We start from the raw sequence: 16,491 nt of genomic DNA, 5'->3' as shown, positions 1-16,491 counted from the left end.
GGTTGGTTTGTAGCGGTGAAGGGAGCAGAGTACAAAGGCGCGGACCTGTTCATATACACAAAAGTTCCAAGTAGTTTCGATGCTCTGGTATTACAAATGCAAATTCCGTCTGTTTTTGACGTCTTAAATTGAAAGAGCCGTCACAAATTGCTCCGTTTTCACTCCTTGACGACAATCATACAGCTCCTGAGGTAACAAACACATCTCGAGCCCCATTGTGCACTCCATTATTCATGCCAACTCAGTGCCTCGCTCTTTACTACTGTGTACCAATCTTGTCGTCCAACTGCAAAACACTGGGCCACAACAAGTTTCCGCGTCTCCATTGCACTGCGCATACTACGAAACGCTCCCCAAACTTGGCACTCACCCTCGCAGCCGACTTTTCCGACTTTCCACGACGCTCACGCTAGTGACAGCATTATTTATAGTTCGACGTCGCGCCAAAGCGAATGAGCACATTTCGCCTACGGCTTAGGCCGCCCTCCTAGTGTGGCTGCTCGGTGTCTGCAGGCAGCGAGGGTCTGCAAGCTTCCTGTGTTCGCACCTATGTCACCTGTGCTTGCTTGTCAGAGACAGACTATGGCAAAACATACAACTCACTCCATGAATTGATTGCTACGGCATCTGTTATCAGCAGTCACAACTAACAACACCAGTAGCAGCTGACTGCATGCAAAGAATAGGAATGTGCAGTGGGATTTACGTGAACTCAGCGCAAGGCAGATCTTTCCGACATAGGCTTGAGAATCTTACGGGAACACTTGTACTGTTTCTAAATTAAGTGTAGACGTGGGAAGATTGTGCTTCCTGCGCACTAATAACAGCACGCTTGTCAATTGTGGCTGCTAATCATTCGCTTGTATCTTCCTAGACACATCTGCTGGTTGTGAATTATTCCACTTGCATATCAAGGTGCGCATGTAGGTGTGTTAAAAATTCTGGTGGCACTGGGTATTGATCCCAGTACCTCTCGCATACTAAGCGAGCGCTTTACCATCTGAGCTACGCCCGCCCACCCGAAGACTATTGGTGCTACATACAGCCATATACACGACACAGACCCTTGCACTCCCATTATTCAGCAGATAAACACTACTCTCTATGTATCCGTTAGGGTGTCTTTCAGGTTTCGTGCATTCTGTATCGAATCGTAGTTGGCCACAATGAAAGTGGCACGTATAACGTCGAAAATAGAATTCGGACACCGCTCTGAGTAAGACCAACGTGTTGTCCACCCTCTAGACTTCAATGAGGTTAAGCCGCGATACCTAAGACAGATCTGCACTCGATGACACCTCGATAACAGCCGGTCCCCACACTTACATCTTGCTCTCCTTACGTCAGTATACATCATATCAGTCTGTGACGCTGGCTTTGCAACATCTTGCGTGCCTTTAGGTTCGCCGCGATCAACACTTACCATGCACTGACGCCCCAGGCACGAGCAAACTGCGCTATTCCCCATTCTTTGCGACTCAGATGCGCACGGACACGATGGTTGGTTGGTTTGTAGCGGTGAAGGGAGCAGAGTACGAAGGCGCGGACCTGTTCATATACACAAAAGTTCCAAGTAGTTTCGATGCTCTGGTATTACAAATGCAAATTCCGTCTGTTTTTGACGTCTTAAATTGAAAGAGCCGTCACAAATTGCTCCGTTTTCACTCCTTGACGACAATCATACAGCACCTGAGGTAACAAACACATCTAGAGCCCCATTGTGCACTCCATTATTCATGCCAACTCAGTGCCTCGCTCTTTACTACTGTGTACCAATCTTGTCGTCCAACTGCAAAACACTGGGCCACAACAAGTTTCCGCGTCTCCATTGCACTGCGCATACTACGAAACGCTCCCCAAACTTGGCACTCACCCTCGCAGCCGACTTTTCCGACTTTCCACGACGCTCACGCTAGTGACAGCATTATTTATAGTTCGACGTCGCGCCAAAGCGAATGAGCACATTTCGCCTACGGCTTAGGCCGCCCTCCTAGTGTGGCTGCTCGGTGTCTGCAGGCAGCGAGGGTCTGCAAGCTTCCTGTGTTCGCACCTATGTCACCTGTGCTTGCTTGTCAGAGACAGACTATCGCAAAACATACAACTCACTCCATGAATTGATTGCTACGGCATCTGTTATCAGCAGTCACAACTAGCAACACCAGTAGCAGCTGACTGCACGCAAAGAATAGGAATGTGCAGTGGGATTTACGTGAACTCAGCGCAAGGCAGATCTTTCCGACATAGGCTTGAGAATCTTACGGGAACACTTGTACTGTTTCTAAATTAAGTGTAGACGTGGGAAGATTGTGCTTCCTGCGCACTAATAACAGCACGCTTGTCAATTGTGGCTGCTAATCATTCGCTTGTATCTTCCTAGACACATCTGCTGGTTGTGAATTATTCCACTTGCATATCAAGGTGCGCATGTAGGTGTGTTAAAAATTCTGGTGGCACTGGGTATTGATCCCAGTACCTCTCGCATACTAAGCGAGCGCTCTACCATCTGAGCTACGCCCGCCCACCCGAAGACTATTGGTGCTACATACAGCCATATACACGACACAGACCCTTGCACTCCCATTATTCAGCAGATAAACACTACTCTCTATGTATCCGTTAGGGTGTCTTTCAGGTTTCGTGCATTCTGTATCGAATCGTAGTTGGCCACAATGAAAGTGGCACGTATAACGTCGAAAATAGAATTCGGACACCGCTCTGAGTAAGACCAACGTGTTGTCCACCCTCTAGACTTCAATGAGGTTAAGCCGCGATACCTAAGACAGATCTGCACTCGATGACACCTCGATAACAGCCGGTCCCCACACTTACATCTTGCTCTCCTTACGTCAGTATACATCATATCAGTCTGTGACGCTGGCTTTGCAACATCTTGCGTGCCTTTAGGTTCGCCGCGATCAACACTTACCATGCACTGACCACAAAATATGGAGGCGCCGCGGCTTGAACCCTGGACCTTTCACATGCCAAGCGAACGCTCTACCAACTGAGCTACGCCCCAGGCACGAGCAAACTGCGCTATTCCCCATTCTTTGCGACTCAGATGCGCACGGACACGATGGTTGGTTGGTTTGTAGCGGTGAAGGGAGCAGAGTACAAAGGCGCGGACCTGTTCATATACACAAAAGTTCCAAGTAGTTTCGATGCTCTGGTATTACAAATGCAAATTCCGTCTGTTTTTGACGTCTTAAATTGAAAGAGCCGTCACAAATTGCTCCGTTTTCACTCCTTGACGACAATCATACAGCACCTGAGGTAACAAACACATCTAGAGCCCCATTGTGCACTCCATTATTCATGCCAACTCAGTGCCTCGCTCTTTACTACTGTGTACCAATCTTGTCGTCCAACTGCAAAACACTGGGCCACAACAAGTTTCCGCGTCTCCATTGCACTGCGCATACTACGAAACGCTCCCCAAACTTGGCACTCACCCTCGCAGCCGACTTTTCCGACTTTCCACGACGCTCACGCTAGTGACAGCATTATTTATAGTTCGACGTCGCGCCAAAGCGAATGAGCACATTTCGCCTACGGCTTAGGCCGCCCTCCTAGTGTGGCTGCTCGGTGTCTGCAGGCAGCGAGGGTCTGCAAGCTTCCTGTGTTCGCACCTATGTCACCTGTGCTTGCTTGTCAGAGACAGACTATGGCAAAACATACAACTCACTCCATGAATTGATTGCTACGGCATCTGTTATCAGCAGTCACAACTAGCAACACCAGTAGCAGCTGACTGCATGCAAAGAATAGGAATGTGCAGTGGGATTTACGTGAACTCAGCGCAAGGCAGATCTTTCCGACATAGGCTTGAGAATCTTACGGGAACACTTGTACTGTTTCTAAATTAAGTGTAGACGTGGGAAGATTGTGCTTCCTGCGCACTAATAACAGCACGCTTGTCAATTGTGGCTGCTAATCATTCGCTTGTATCTTCCTAGACACATCTGCTGGTTGTGAATTATTCCACTTGCATATCAAGGTGCGCATGTAGGTGTGTTAAAAATTCTGGAGGCACTGGGTATTGATCCCAGTACCTCTCGCATACTAAGCGAGCGCTCTACCATCTGAGCTACGCCCGCCCACCCCGAAGGCTATTGGTGCTACATACAGCCATATAGACGACACAGACCCTTGCACTCCCATTATTCAGCAGACAAACACTACTCTCTATGTATCCGTTAGGGTGTCTTTCAGGTTTCGTGCATTCTGTATCGAATCGTAGTTGGCCACAATGAAAGTGGCACGTATAACGTCGAAAATAGAATTCGGACACCGCTCTGAGTAAGACCAACGTGTTGTCCACCCTCTAGACTTCAATGAGGTTAAGCCGCGATACCTAAGACAGATCTGCACTCGATGACACCTCGATAACAGCCGGTCCCCACACTTACATCTTGCTCTCCTTACGTCAGTATACATCATATCAGTCTGTGACGCTGGCTTTGCAACATCTTGCGTGCCTTTAGGTTCGCCGCGATCAACACTTACCATGCACTGACCACAAAATATGGAGGCGCCGCGGCTTGAACCCTAGACCTTTCACATGCCAAGCGAACGCTCTACCAACTGAGCTACGCCCCAGGCACGAGCAAACGGCGCTATTCCCCATTCTTTGCGACTCAGATGCGCACGGACACGATGGTTGGTTGGTTTGTAGCGGTGAAGGGAGCAGAGTACAAAGGCGCGGACCCGTTCATATACACAAAAGTTCCAAGTAGTTTCGATGCTCTGGTATTACAAATGCAAATTCCGTCTGTTTTTAACGTCTTAAATTGAAAGAGCCGTCACAAATTGCTCCGTTTTCACTCCTTGACGACAATCACACAGCACCTGAGATAACAAACACATCTCGAGCCCCATTGTGCACTCCATTATTCATGCCAACTCAGTGCCTCGCTCTTTACTACTGTGTACCAATCTTGTCGTCCAACTGAAAAACACTGGGCCACAACAAGTTTCCGCGTCTCCATTGCACTGCGCATACTACGAAACGCTCCCCAAACTTGGCACTCACCCTCGCAGCCGACTTTTCCGACTTTCCACGACGCTCACGATAGTGACAGCATTATTTATAGTTCGACGTCGCGCCAAAGCGAATGAGCACATTTCGCCTACGGCTTAGGCCGCCCTCCTAGTGTGGCTGCTCGGGGTCTGCAGGCAGCGAGGGTCTGCAAGCTTCCTGTGTTCGCACCTATGTCACCTGTGCTTGCTTGTCAGAGACAGACTATCGCAAAACATACAACTCACTCCATGAATTGATTGCTACGGCATCTGTTATCAGCAGTCACAACTAGCAACACCAGTAGCAGCTGACTGCACGCAAAGAATAGGAATGTGCAGTGGGATTTACGTGAACTCAGCGCAAGGCAGATCTTTCCGACATAGGCTTGAGAATCTTACGGGAACACTTGTACTGTTTCTAAATTAAGTGTAGGCGTGGGAGGAGGGTGCTTCCTGCGCACTAATAACAGCACGCTTGTCAATTGTGGCTGCTAATCATTCGCTTGTATCTTCCTAGACACATCTGCTGGTTGTGAATTATTGCACTTGCATGGCAGGGTGCGAAAGTAGGTGTGTTAAAAATTCTGGAGGCACTGGGTATTGATCCCAGTACCTCTCGCATACTAAGCGAGCGCTCTACCATGTGAGCTACGCCCGCCACCCCGAGGACTAATGGTGGTACATACAGCCATAAAGACGACACAGCCCCTTGCACTCCCATTATTCAGCAGACAAACACTACTCTCTATGTATCCGTTAGGGTGTCTTTCAGGTTTCGTGCATTCTGTATCGAATCGTAGTTGGCCACAATGAAAGTGGCACGTATAACGTCGAAAATAGAATTCGGACACCGCTCTGAGTAAGACCAACGTGTTGTCCACCCTCTAGACTTCAATGAGGTTAAGCCGCGATACCTAAGACAGATCTGCACTCGATGACACCTCGATAACAGCCGGTCCCCACACTTACATCTTGCTCTCCTTACGTCAGTATACATCATATCAGTCTGTGACGCTGGCTTTGCAACATCTTGCGTGCCTTTAGGTTCGCCGCGACCAACACTTACCATGCACTGACCACAAAAAATGGAGGGGCCGCGGCTTGAACACTGGACCTTTCACATGCCAAGCGAACGCTCTACCAACTGAGCTACGCCCCATGCACGAGCAAACTGCGCTATTCCCCATTCTTTGCGACTCAGATGCGCACGGACACGATGGTTGGTTGGTTTGTAGCGGTGAAGGGAGCAGAGTACAAAGGCGCGGACCCGTTCATATACACAAAAGTTCCAAGTAGTTTCGATGCTCTGGTATTACAAATGCAAATTCCGTCTGTTTTTAACGTCTTAAATTGAAAGAGCCGTCACAAATTGCTCCGTTTTCACTCCTTGACAACAATCATACAGCACCTGAGGTAACAAACACATCTCGAGCCCCATTGTGCACTCCATTATTCATGCCAACTCAGTGCCTCGCTCTTTACTACTGTGTACCAATCTTGTCGTCCAACTGCAAAACACTGGGCCAGAACAAGTTTCCGCGTCTCCATTGCACTGCGCATACTACGAAACGCTCCCCAAACTTGGCACTCACCCTCGCAGCCGACTTTTCCGACTTTCCACGACGCTCACGCTAGTGACAGCATTATTTATAGTTCGACGTCGCGCCAAAGCGAATGAGCACATTTCGCCTACGGCTTAGGCCGCCCTCCTAGTGTGGCTGCTCGGTGTCTGCAGGCAGCGAGGGTCTGCAAGCTTCCTGTGTTCGCACCTATGTCACCTGTGCTTGCTTGTCAGAGACAGACTATCGCAAAACATACAACTCACTCCATGAATTGATTGCTACGGCATCTGTTATCAGCAGTCACAACTAGCAACACCAGTAGCAGCTGACTGCACGCAAAGAATAGGAATGTGCAGTGGGATTTACGTGAACTCAGCGCAAGGCAGATCTTCCCGACATAGGCTTGAGAATCTTACGGGAACACTTGTACTGTTTCTAAATTAAGTGTAGGCGTGGGAGGAGGGTGCTTCCTGCGCACTAATAACAGCACGCTTGTCAATTGTGGATGCTAATCATTCGCTTGTATCTTCCTAGACACATCTGCTGGTTGTGAATTATTCCACTTGCATGGCAAGGTGCGCATGTAGGTGTGTTAAACATTCTGGAGGCACTGGGTATTGATCCCAGTACCTCTCGCATACTAAGCGAGCGCTCTACCATATGAGCTACGCCCGCCCCCCCCCCCCCGAAGACTAATGGTGCTACATACAGCCATATAGACGACACAGACCCTTGCACTCCCATTATTCAGCAGACAAACACTACTCTCTATGTATCCGTTAGGGTGTCTTTCAGGTTTCTTGCATTCTGTATTGAATCGTAGTTGGCCACAATGAAAGTGGCACGTATAACGTCGAAAATAGAATTCGGACACCGCTCTGAGTAAGACCAACGTGTTGTCCACCCTCTAGACTTCAATGAGGTTAAGCCGCGATACCTAAGACAGATCTGCACTCGATGACACCTCGATAACAGCCGGTCCCCACACTTACATCTTGCTCTCCTTACGTCAGTATACATCATATCAGTCTGTGACGCTGGCTTTGCAACATCTTGCGTGCCTTTAGGTTCGCCGCGATCAACACTTACCATGCACTGACCACAAAATATGGAGGCGCCGCGGCTTGAACCCTGGACCTTTCAGATGCCAAGCGAACGCTTTACCAACTGAGCTACGCCCAAGGCACGAGCAAACTGCGCTATTCCCCATTCTTTGCGACTCAGATGCGCACGGACACGATGGTTGGTTGGTTTGTAGCGGTGAAGGGAGCAGAGTACAAAGGCGCGGACCCGTTCATATACACAAAAGTTCCAAGTAGTTTCGATGCTCTGGTATTACTAATGCAAATTCCGTCTGTTTTTAACGTCTTAAATTGAAAGAGCCGTCACAAATTGCTCCGTTTTCACTCCTTGACGACAATCACACAGCACCTGAGGTAACAAACACATCTCGAGCCCCATTGTGCACTCCATTATTCATGCCAACTCAGTGCCTCGCTCTTTACTACTGTGTACCAATCTTGTCGTCCAACTGCAAAACACTGGGCCACAACAAGTTTCCGCGTCTCCATTGCACTGCGCATACTACGAAACGCTCCCCAAACTTGGCACTCACCCTCGCAGCCGACTTTTCCGACTTTCCACGACGCTCACGCTAGTGACAGCATTATTTATAGTTCGACGTCGCGCCAAAGCGAATGAGCACATTTCGCCTACGGCTTAGGCCGCCCTCCTAGTGTGGCTGCTCGGTGTCTGCAGGCAGCGAGGGTCTGCAAGCTTCCTGTGTTCGCACCTATGTCACCTGTGCTTGCTTGTCAGAGACAGACTATCGCAAAACATACAACTCACTCCATGAATTGATTGCTACGGCATCTGTTATCAGCAGTCACAACTAGCAACACCAGTAGCAGTTGACTGCACGCAATGAATAGGAATGTGCAGTGGGATTTACGTGAACTCAGCGCAAGGCAGATCTTTCCGACATAGGCTTGAGAATCTTACGGGAACACTTGTACTGTTTCTAAATTAAGTGTAGGCGTGGGAGGGGGGTGCTTCCTGCGCACTAATAACAGCACGCTTGTCAAATGTGGATGCTAATCATTCGTTTGTATCTTCCTAGACACATCTGCTGGTTGTGAATTATTCCACTTGCATGGCAAGGTGCGCATGTAGGTGTGTTAAAAATTCTTGAGGCACTGGGTATTGATCCCAGTACCTCTCGCATACTACGCGAGCGCTCTACCATATGAGCTACGCCCGCCCCCCCCGAAGACTAATGGTGCTACATACAGACGACACAGACCCTTGCACTCCCATTATTCAGCAGACAAACACTACTCTCTATGTATCCGTTAGGGTGTCTTTCAGGTTTCGTGCATTCTGTATCGAATCGTAGTTGGCCACAATGAAAGTGGCACGTATAACGTCGAAAATAGAATTCGGACACCGCTCTGAGTAAGACCAACGTGTTGTCCACCCTCTAGACTTCAATGAGGTTAAGCCGCGATACCTAAGACAGATCTGCACTCGATGACACCTCGATAACAGCCGGTCCCCACACTTACATCTTGCTCTCCTTACGTCAGTATACATCATATCAGTCTGTGACGCTGGCTTTGCAACATCTTGCGTGCCTTTAGGTTCGCCGCGATCAACACTTACCATGCACTGACCACAAAATATGGAGGCGCCGCGGCTTGAACCCTGGACCTTTCACATGCCAAGCGAACGCTCTACCAACTGAGCTACGCCCCAGGCACGAGCAAACTGCGCTATTCCCCATTCTTTGCGACTCAGATGCGCACGGACACGATGGTTGGTTGGTTTGTAGCGGTGAAGGGAGCAGAGTACAAAGGCGCGGACCCGTTCATATACACAAAAGTTCCAAGTAGTTTCGATGCTCTGGTATTACAAATGCAAATTCCGTCTGTTTTTAACGTCTTAAATTGAAAGAGCCGTCACAAATTGCTCCGTTTTCACTCCTTGACGACAATCATACAGCACCTGAGGTAACAAACACATCTCGAGCCCCATTGTGCACTCCATTATTCATGCCAACTCAGTGCCTCGCTCTTTACTACTGTGTACCAATCTTGTCGTCCAACTGCAAAACACTGGGCCACAACAAGTTTCCGCGTCTCCATTGCACTGCGCATACTACGAAACGCTCCCCAAACTTGGCACTCACCCTCGCAGCCGACTTTTCCGACTTTCCACGACGCTCACGCTAGTGACAGCATTATTTATAGTTCGACGTCGCGCCAAAGCGAATGAGCACATTTCGCCTACGGCTTAGGCCGCCCTCCTAGTGTGGCTGCTCGGTGTCTGCAGGCAGCGAGGGTCTGCAAGCTTCCTGTGTTCGCACCTATGTCACCTGTGCTTGCTTGTCAGAGACAGACTATCGCAAAACATACAACTCACTCCATGAATTGATTGCTACGGCATCTGTTATCAGCAGTCACAACTAGCAACACCAGTAGCAGCTGACTGCACGCAAAGAATAGGAATGTGCAGTGGGATTTACGTGAACTCAGCGCAAGGCAGATCTTTCCGACATAGGCTTGAGAATCTTACGGGAACACTTGTACTGTTTCTAAATTAAGTGTAGGCGTGCGAGGAGGGTGCTTCCTGCGCACTAATAATAGCAAGCTTGTCAATTGTGGATGCTAATCATTCGCTTGTATCTTCCTAGACACATCTGCTGGTTGTGAATTATCCCACTTGCATGGCAAGGTGCGCATGTAGGTGTGTTAAACATTCTGGAGGCACTGGGTATTGATCCCAGTACCTCTCGCATACTAAGCGAGCGCTCTACCATATGAGCTACGCCCGCCCCCCCGAAGACTAATGGTGCTACATACAGCCATATAGACGACACAGACCCTTGCACCCCCATTATTCAGCAGACAAACACTACTCTCTATGTATCCGTTAGGGTGTCTTTCAGGTTTCGTGCATTCTGTATCGAATCGTAGTTGGCCACAATGAAAGTGGCACGTATAACGTCGAAAATAGAATTCGGACACCGCTCTGAGTAAGACCAACGTGTTGTCCACCCTCTAGACTTCAATGAGGTTAAGCCGCGATACCTAAGACAGATCTGCACTCGATGACACCTCGATAACAGCCGGTCCCCACACTTACATCTTGCTCTCCTTACGTCAGTATACATCATATCAGTCTGTGACGCTGGCTTTGCAACATCTTGCGTGCCTTTAGGTTCGCCGCGATCAACACTTACCATGCACTGACCACAAAATATGGAGGCGCCGCGGCTTGAACCCTAGACCTTTCACATGCCAAGCGAACGCTCTACCAACTGAGCTACGCCCCAGGCACGAGCAAACGGCGCTATTCCCCATTCTTTGCGACTCAGATGCGCACGGACACGATGGTTGGTTGGTTTGTAGCGGTGAAGGGAGCAGAGTACAAAGGCGCGGACCCGTTCATATACACAAAAGTTCCAAGTAGTTTCGATGCTCTGGTATTACAAATGCAAATTCCGTCTGTTTTTAACGTCTTAAATTGAAAGAGCCGTCACAAATTGCTCCGTTTTCACTCCTTGACGACAATCACACAGCACCTGAGATAACAAACACATCTCGAGCCCCATTGTGCACTCCATTATTCATGCCAACTCAGTGCCTCGCTCTTTACTACTGTGTACCAATCTTGTCGTCCAACTGAAAAACACTGGGCCACAACAAGTTTCCGCGTCTCCATTGCACTGCGCATACTACGAAACGCTCCCCAAACTTGGCACTCACCCTCGCAGCCGACTTTTCCGACTTTCCACGACGCTCACGATAGTGACAGCATTATTTATAGTTCGACGTCGCGCCAAAGCGAATGAGCACATTTCGCCTACGGCTTAGGCCGCCCTCCTAGTGTGGCTGCTCGGTGTCTGCAGGCAGCGAGGGTCTGCAAGCTTCCTGTGTTCGCACCTATGTCACCTGTGCTTGCTTGTCAGAGACAGACTATCGCAAAACATACAACTCACTCCATGAATTGATTGCTACGGCATCTGTTATCAGCAGTCACAACTAGCAACACCAGTAGCAGCTGACTGCACGCAAAGAATAGGAATGTGCAGTGGGATTTACGTGAACTCAGCGCAAGGCAGATCTTTCCGACATAGGCTTGAGAATCTTACGGGAACACTTGTACTGTTTCTAAATTAAGTGTAGGCGTGGGAGGAGGGTGCTTCCTGCGCACTAATAACAGCACGCTTGTCAATTGTGGCTGCTAATCATTCGCTTGTATCTTCCTAGACACATCTGCTGGTTGTGAATTATTGCACTTGCATGGCAAGGTGCCAAAGTAGGTGTGTTAAAAATTCTGGAGGCACTGGGTATTGATCCCAGTACCTCTCGCATACTAAGCGAGCGCTCTACCATGTGAGCTACGGCCGCCACCCCGAGGACTAATGGTGGTACATACAGCCATAAAGACGACACAGCCCCTTGCACTCCCATTATTCAGCAGACAAACACTACTCTCTATGTATCCCTTAGGGTGTCTTTCAGGTTTCGTGCATTCTGTATCGAATCGTAGTTGGCCACAATGAAAGTGGCACGTATAACGTCGAAAATAGAATTCGGACACCGCTCTGAGTAAGACCAACGTGTTGTCCACCCTCTAGACTTCAATGAGGTTAAGCCGCGATACCTAAGACAGATCTGCACTCGATGACACCTCGATAACAGCCGGTCCCCACTCTTACATCTTGCTCTCCTTACGTCAGTATACATCATATCAGTCTGTGACGCTGGCTTTGCAACATCTTGCGTGCCTTTAGGTTCGCCGCGACCAACACTTACCATGCACTGACCACAAAAAATGGAGGGGCCGCGGCTTGAACACTGGACCTTTCACATGCCAAGCGAACGCTCTACCAACTGAGCTACGCCCCATGCACGAGCAAACTGCGCTATTCCCCATTCTTTGCGACTCAGATGCGCACGGACACGATGGTTGGTTGGTTTGTAGCGGTGAAGGGAGCAGAGTACAAAGGCGCGGACCCGTTCATATACACAAAAGTTCCAAGTAGTTTCGATGCTCTGGTATTACAAATGCAAATTCCGTCTGTTTTTAACGTCTTAAATTGAAAGAGCCGTCACAAATTGCTCCGTTTTCACTCCTTGACAACAATCATACAGCACCTGAGGTAACAAACACATCTCGAGCCCCATTGTGCACTCCATTATTCATGCCAACTCAGTGCCTCGCTCTTTACTACTGTGTACCAATCTTGTCGTCCAACTGCAAAACACTGGGCCAGAACAAGTTTCCGCGTCTCCATTGCACTGCGCATACTACGAAACGCTCCCCAAACTTGGCACTCACCCTCGCAGCCGACTTTTCCGACTTTCCACGACACTCACGCTAGTGACAGCATTATTTATAGTTCGACGTCGCGCCAAATCGAATGAGCACATTTCGCCTACGGCTTAGGCCGCCCTCCTAGTGTGGCTGCTCGGTGTCTGCAGGCAGCGAGGGTCTGCAAGCTTCCTGTGTTCGCACCTATGTCACCTGTGCTTGCTTGTCAGAGACAGACTATCGCAAAACATACAACTCACTCCATGAATTGATTGCTACGGCATCTGTTATCAGCAGTCACAACTAGCAACACCAGTAGCAGCTGACTGCACGCAAAGAATAGGAATGTGCAGTGGGATTTACGTGAACTCAGCGCAAGGCAGATCTTCCCGACATAGGCTTGAGAATCTTACGGGAACACTTGTACTGTTTCTAAATTAAGTGTAGGCGTGGGAGGAGGGTGCTTCCTGCGCACTAATAACAGCACGCTTGTCAATTGTGGATGCTAATCATTCGCTTGTATCTTCCTAGACACATCTGCTGGTTGTGAATTATTCCACTTGCATGGCAAGGTGCGCATGTAGGTGTGTTAAACATTCTGGAGGCACTGGGTATTGATCCCAGTACCTCTCGCATACTAAGCGAGCGCTCTACCATATGAGCTACGCCCGCCCCCCCCCCCCCCCGAAGACTAATGGTGCTACATACAGCCATATAGACGACACAGACCCTTGCACTCCCATTATTCAGCAGACAAACACTACTCTCTATGTATCCGTTAGGGTGTCTTTCAGGTTTCTTGCATTCTGTATTGAATCGTAGTTGGCCACAATGAAAGTGGCACGTATAACGTCGAAAATAGAATTCGGACACCGCTCTGAGTAAGACCAACGTGTTGTCCACCCTCTAGACTTCAATGAGGTTAAGCCGCGATACCTAAGACAGATCTGCACTCGATGACACCTCGATAACAGCCGGTCCCCACACTTACATCTTGCTCTCCTTACGTCAGTATACATCATATCAGTCTGTGACGCTGGCTTTGCAACATCTTGCGTGCCTTTAGGTTCGCCGCGATCAACACTTACCATGCACTGACCACAAAATATGGAGGCGCCGCGGCTTGAACCCTGGACCTTTCAGATGCCAAGCGAACGCTCTACCAACTGAGCTACGCCCAAGGCACGAGCAAACTGCGCTATTCCCCATTCTTTGCGACTCAGATGCGCACGGACACGATGGTTGGTTGGTTTGTAGCGGTGAAGGGAGCAGAGTACAAAGGCGCGGACCCGTTCATATACACAAAAGTTCCAAGTAGTTTCGATGCTCTGGTATTACAAATGCAAATTCCGTCTGTTTTTAACGTCTTAAATTGAAAGAGCCGTCACAAATTGCTCCGTTTTCACTCCTTGACGACAATCATACAGCACCTGAGGTAACAAACACATCTCGAGCCCCATTGTGCACTCCATTATTCATGCCAACTCAGTGCCTCGCTCTTTACTACTGTGTACCAATCTTGTCGTCCAACTGCAAAAAACTGGGCCAGAACAAGTTTCCGCGTCTCCATTGCACTGCGCATACTACGAAACGCTCCCCAAACTTGGCACTCACCCTCGCAGCCGACTTTTCCGACTTTCCACGACGCTCACGCTAGTGACAGCATTATTTATAGTTCGACGTCGCGCCAAAGCGAATGAGCACATTTCGCCTACGGCTTAGGCCGCCCTCCTAGTGTGGCTGCTCGGTGTCTGCAGGCAGCGAGGGTCTGCAAGCTTCCTGTGTTCGCACCTATGTCACCTGTGCTTGCTTGTCAGAGACAGACTATCGCAAAACATACAACTCACTCCATGAATTGATTGCTACGGCATCTGTTATCAGCAGTCACAACTAGCAACACTAGTAGCAGCTGACTGCACGCAAAGAATAGGAATGTGCAGTGGGATTTACGTGAACTCAGCGCAAGGCAGATCTTTCCGACATAGGCTTGAGAATCTTACGGGAACACTTGTACTGTTTCTAAATTAAGTGTAGGCGTGGGAGGGGGGTGCTTCCTGCGCACTAATAACAGCACGCTTGTCAAATGTGGATGCTAATCATTCGTTTGTATCTTCCTAGACACATCTGCTGGTTGTGAATTATTCCACTTGCATGGCAAGGTGCGCATGTAGGTGTGTTAAAAATTCTTGAGGCACTGGGTATTGATCCCAGTACCTCTCGCATACTACGCGAGCGCTCTACCATATGAGCTACGCCCGCCCCCCCCGAAGACTAATGGTGCTACATACAGACGACACAGACCCTTGCACTCCCATTATTCAGCAGACAAACACTACTCTCTATGTATCCGTTAGGGTGTCTTTCAGGTTTCGTGCATTCTGTATCGAATCGTAGTTGGCCACAATGAAAGTGGCACGTATAACGTCGAAAATAGAATTCGGACACCGCTCTGAGTAAGACCAACGTGTTGTCCACCCTCTAGACTTCAATGAGGTTAAGCCGCGATACCTAAGACAGATCTGCACTCGATGACACCTCGATAACAGCCGGTCCCCACACTTACATCTTGCTCTCCTTACGTCAGTATACATCATATCAGTCTGTGACGCTGGCTTTGCAACATCTTGCGTGCCTTTAGGTTCGCCGCGACCAACACTTACCATGCACTGACCACAAAAAATGGAGGGGCCGCGGCTTGAACACTGGACCTTTCACATGCCAAGCGAACGCTCTACCAACTGAGCTACGCCCCATGCACGAGCAAACTGCGCTATTCCCCATTCTTTGCGACTCAGATGCGCACGGACACGATGGTTGGTTGGTTTGTAGCGGTGAAGGGAGCAGAGTACAAAGGCGCGGACCCGTTCATATACACAAAAGTTCCAAGTAGTTTCGATGCTCTGGTATTACAAATGCAAATTCCGTCTCTTTTTAACGTCTTAAATTGAAAGAGCCGTCACAAATTGCTCCGTTTTCACTCCTTGACGACAATCATACAGCACCTGAGGTAACAAACACATCTCGAGCCCCATTGTGCACTCCATTATTCATGCCAACTCAGTGCCTCGCTCTTTACTACTGTGTACCAATCTTGTCGTCCAACTGCAAAACACTGGGCCAGAACAAGTTTCCGCGTCTCCATTGCACTGCGCATACTACGAAACGCTCCCCAAACTTGGCACTCACCCTCGCAGCCGACTTTTCCGACTTTCCACGACGCTCACGCTAGTGACAGCATTATTTATAGTTCGACGTCGCGCCAAAGCGAATGAGCACATTTCGCCTACGGCTTAGGCCGCCCTCCTAGTGTGGCTGCTCGGTGTCTGCAGGCAGCGAGGGTCTGCAAGCTTCCTGTGTTCGCACCTATGTCACCTGTGCTTGCTTGTCAGAGACAGACTATCGCAAAACATACAACTCACTCCATGAATTGATTGCTACGGCATCTGTTATCAGCAGTCACAACTAGCAACACCAGTAGCAGCTGACTGCACGCAAAGAATAGGAATGTGCAGTGGGATTTACGTGAACTCAGCGCAAGGCAGATCTTTCCGACATAGGCTTGAGAATCTTACGGGAACACTTGTACTGTTTC

At 49.1% G+C, this 16,491-nt stretch overlaps 1 protein-coding gene and 1 pseudogene across 2 annotated transcripts in view; one reads left to right on the top strand and one right to left on the bottom strand.

Annotated features, from left to right (window-relative positions):
- The window catches only part of LOC126293205 (uncharacterized), an 88,589-nt pseudogene extending 87,121 nt beyond the window's left edge, over positions 1-1,468 (bottom strand).
- LOC126293624 (uncharacterized) overlaps positions 1-16,491 on the top strand; it is a 201,222-nt gene that overhangs the window by 124,727 nt on the left and 60,004 nt on the right. The window lies entirely within an intron of this gene.

Source organism: Schistocerca gregaria, chromosome 10, assembly GCF_023897955.1.
Source record: "Schistocerca gregaria isolate iqSchGreg1 chromosome 10, iqSchGreg1.2, whole genome shotgun sequence".
Lineage (NCBI taxonomy): Eukaryota > Metazoa > Arthropoda > Insecta > Orthoptera > Acrididae > Schistocerca > Schistocerca gregaria.
This window is presented reverse-complemented; position numbering and strand designations above follow the sequence as displayed.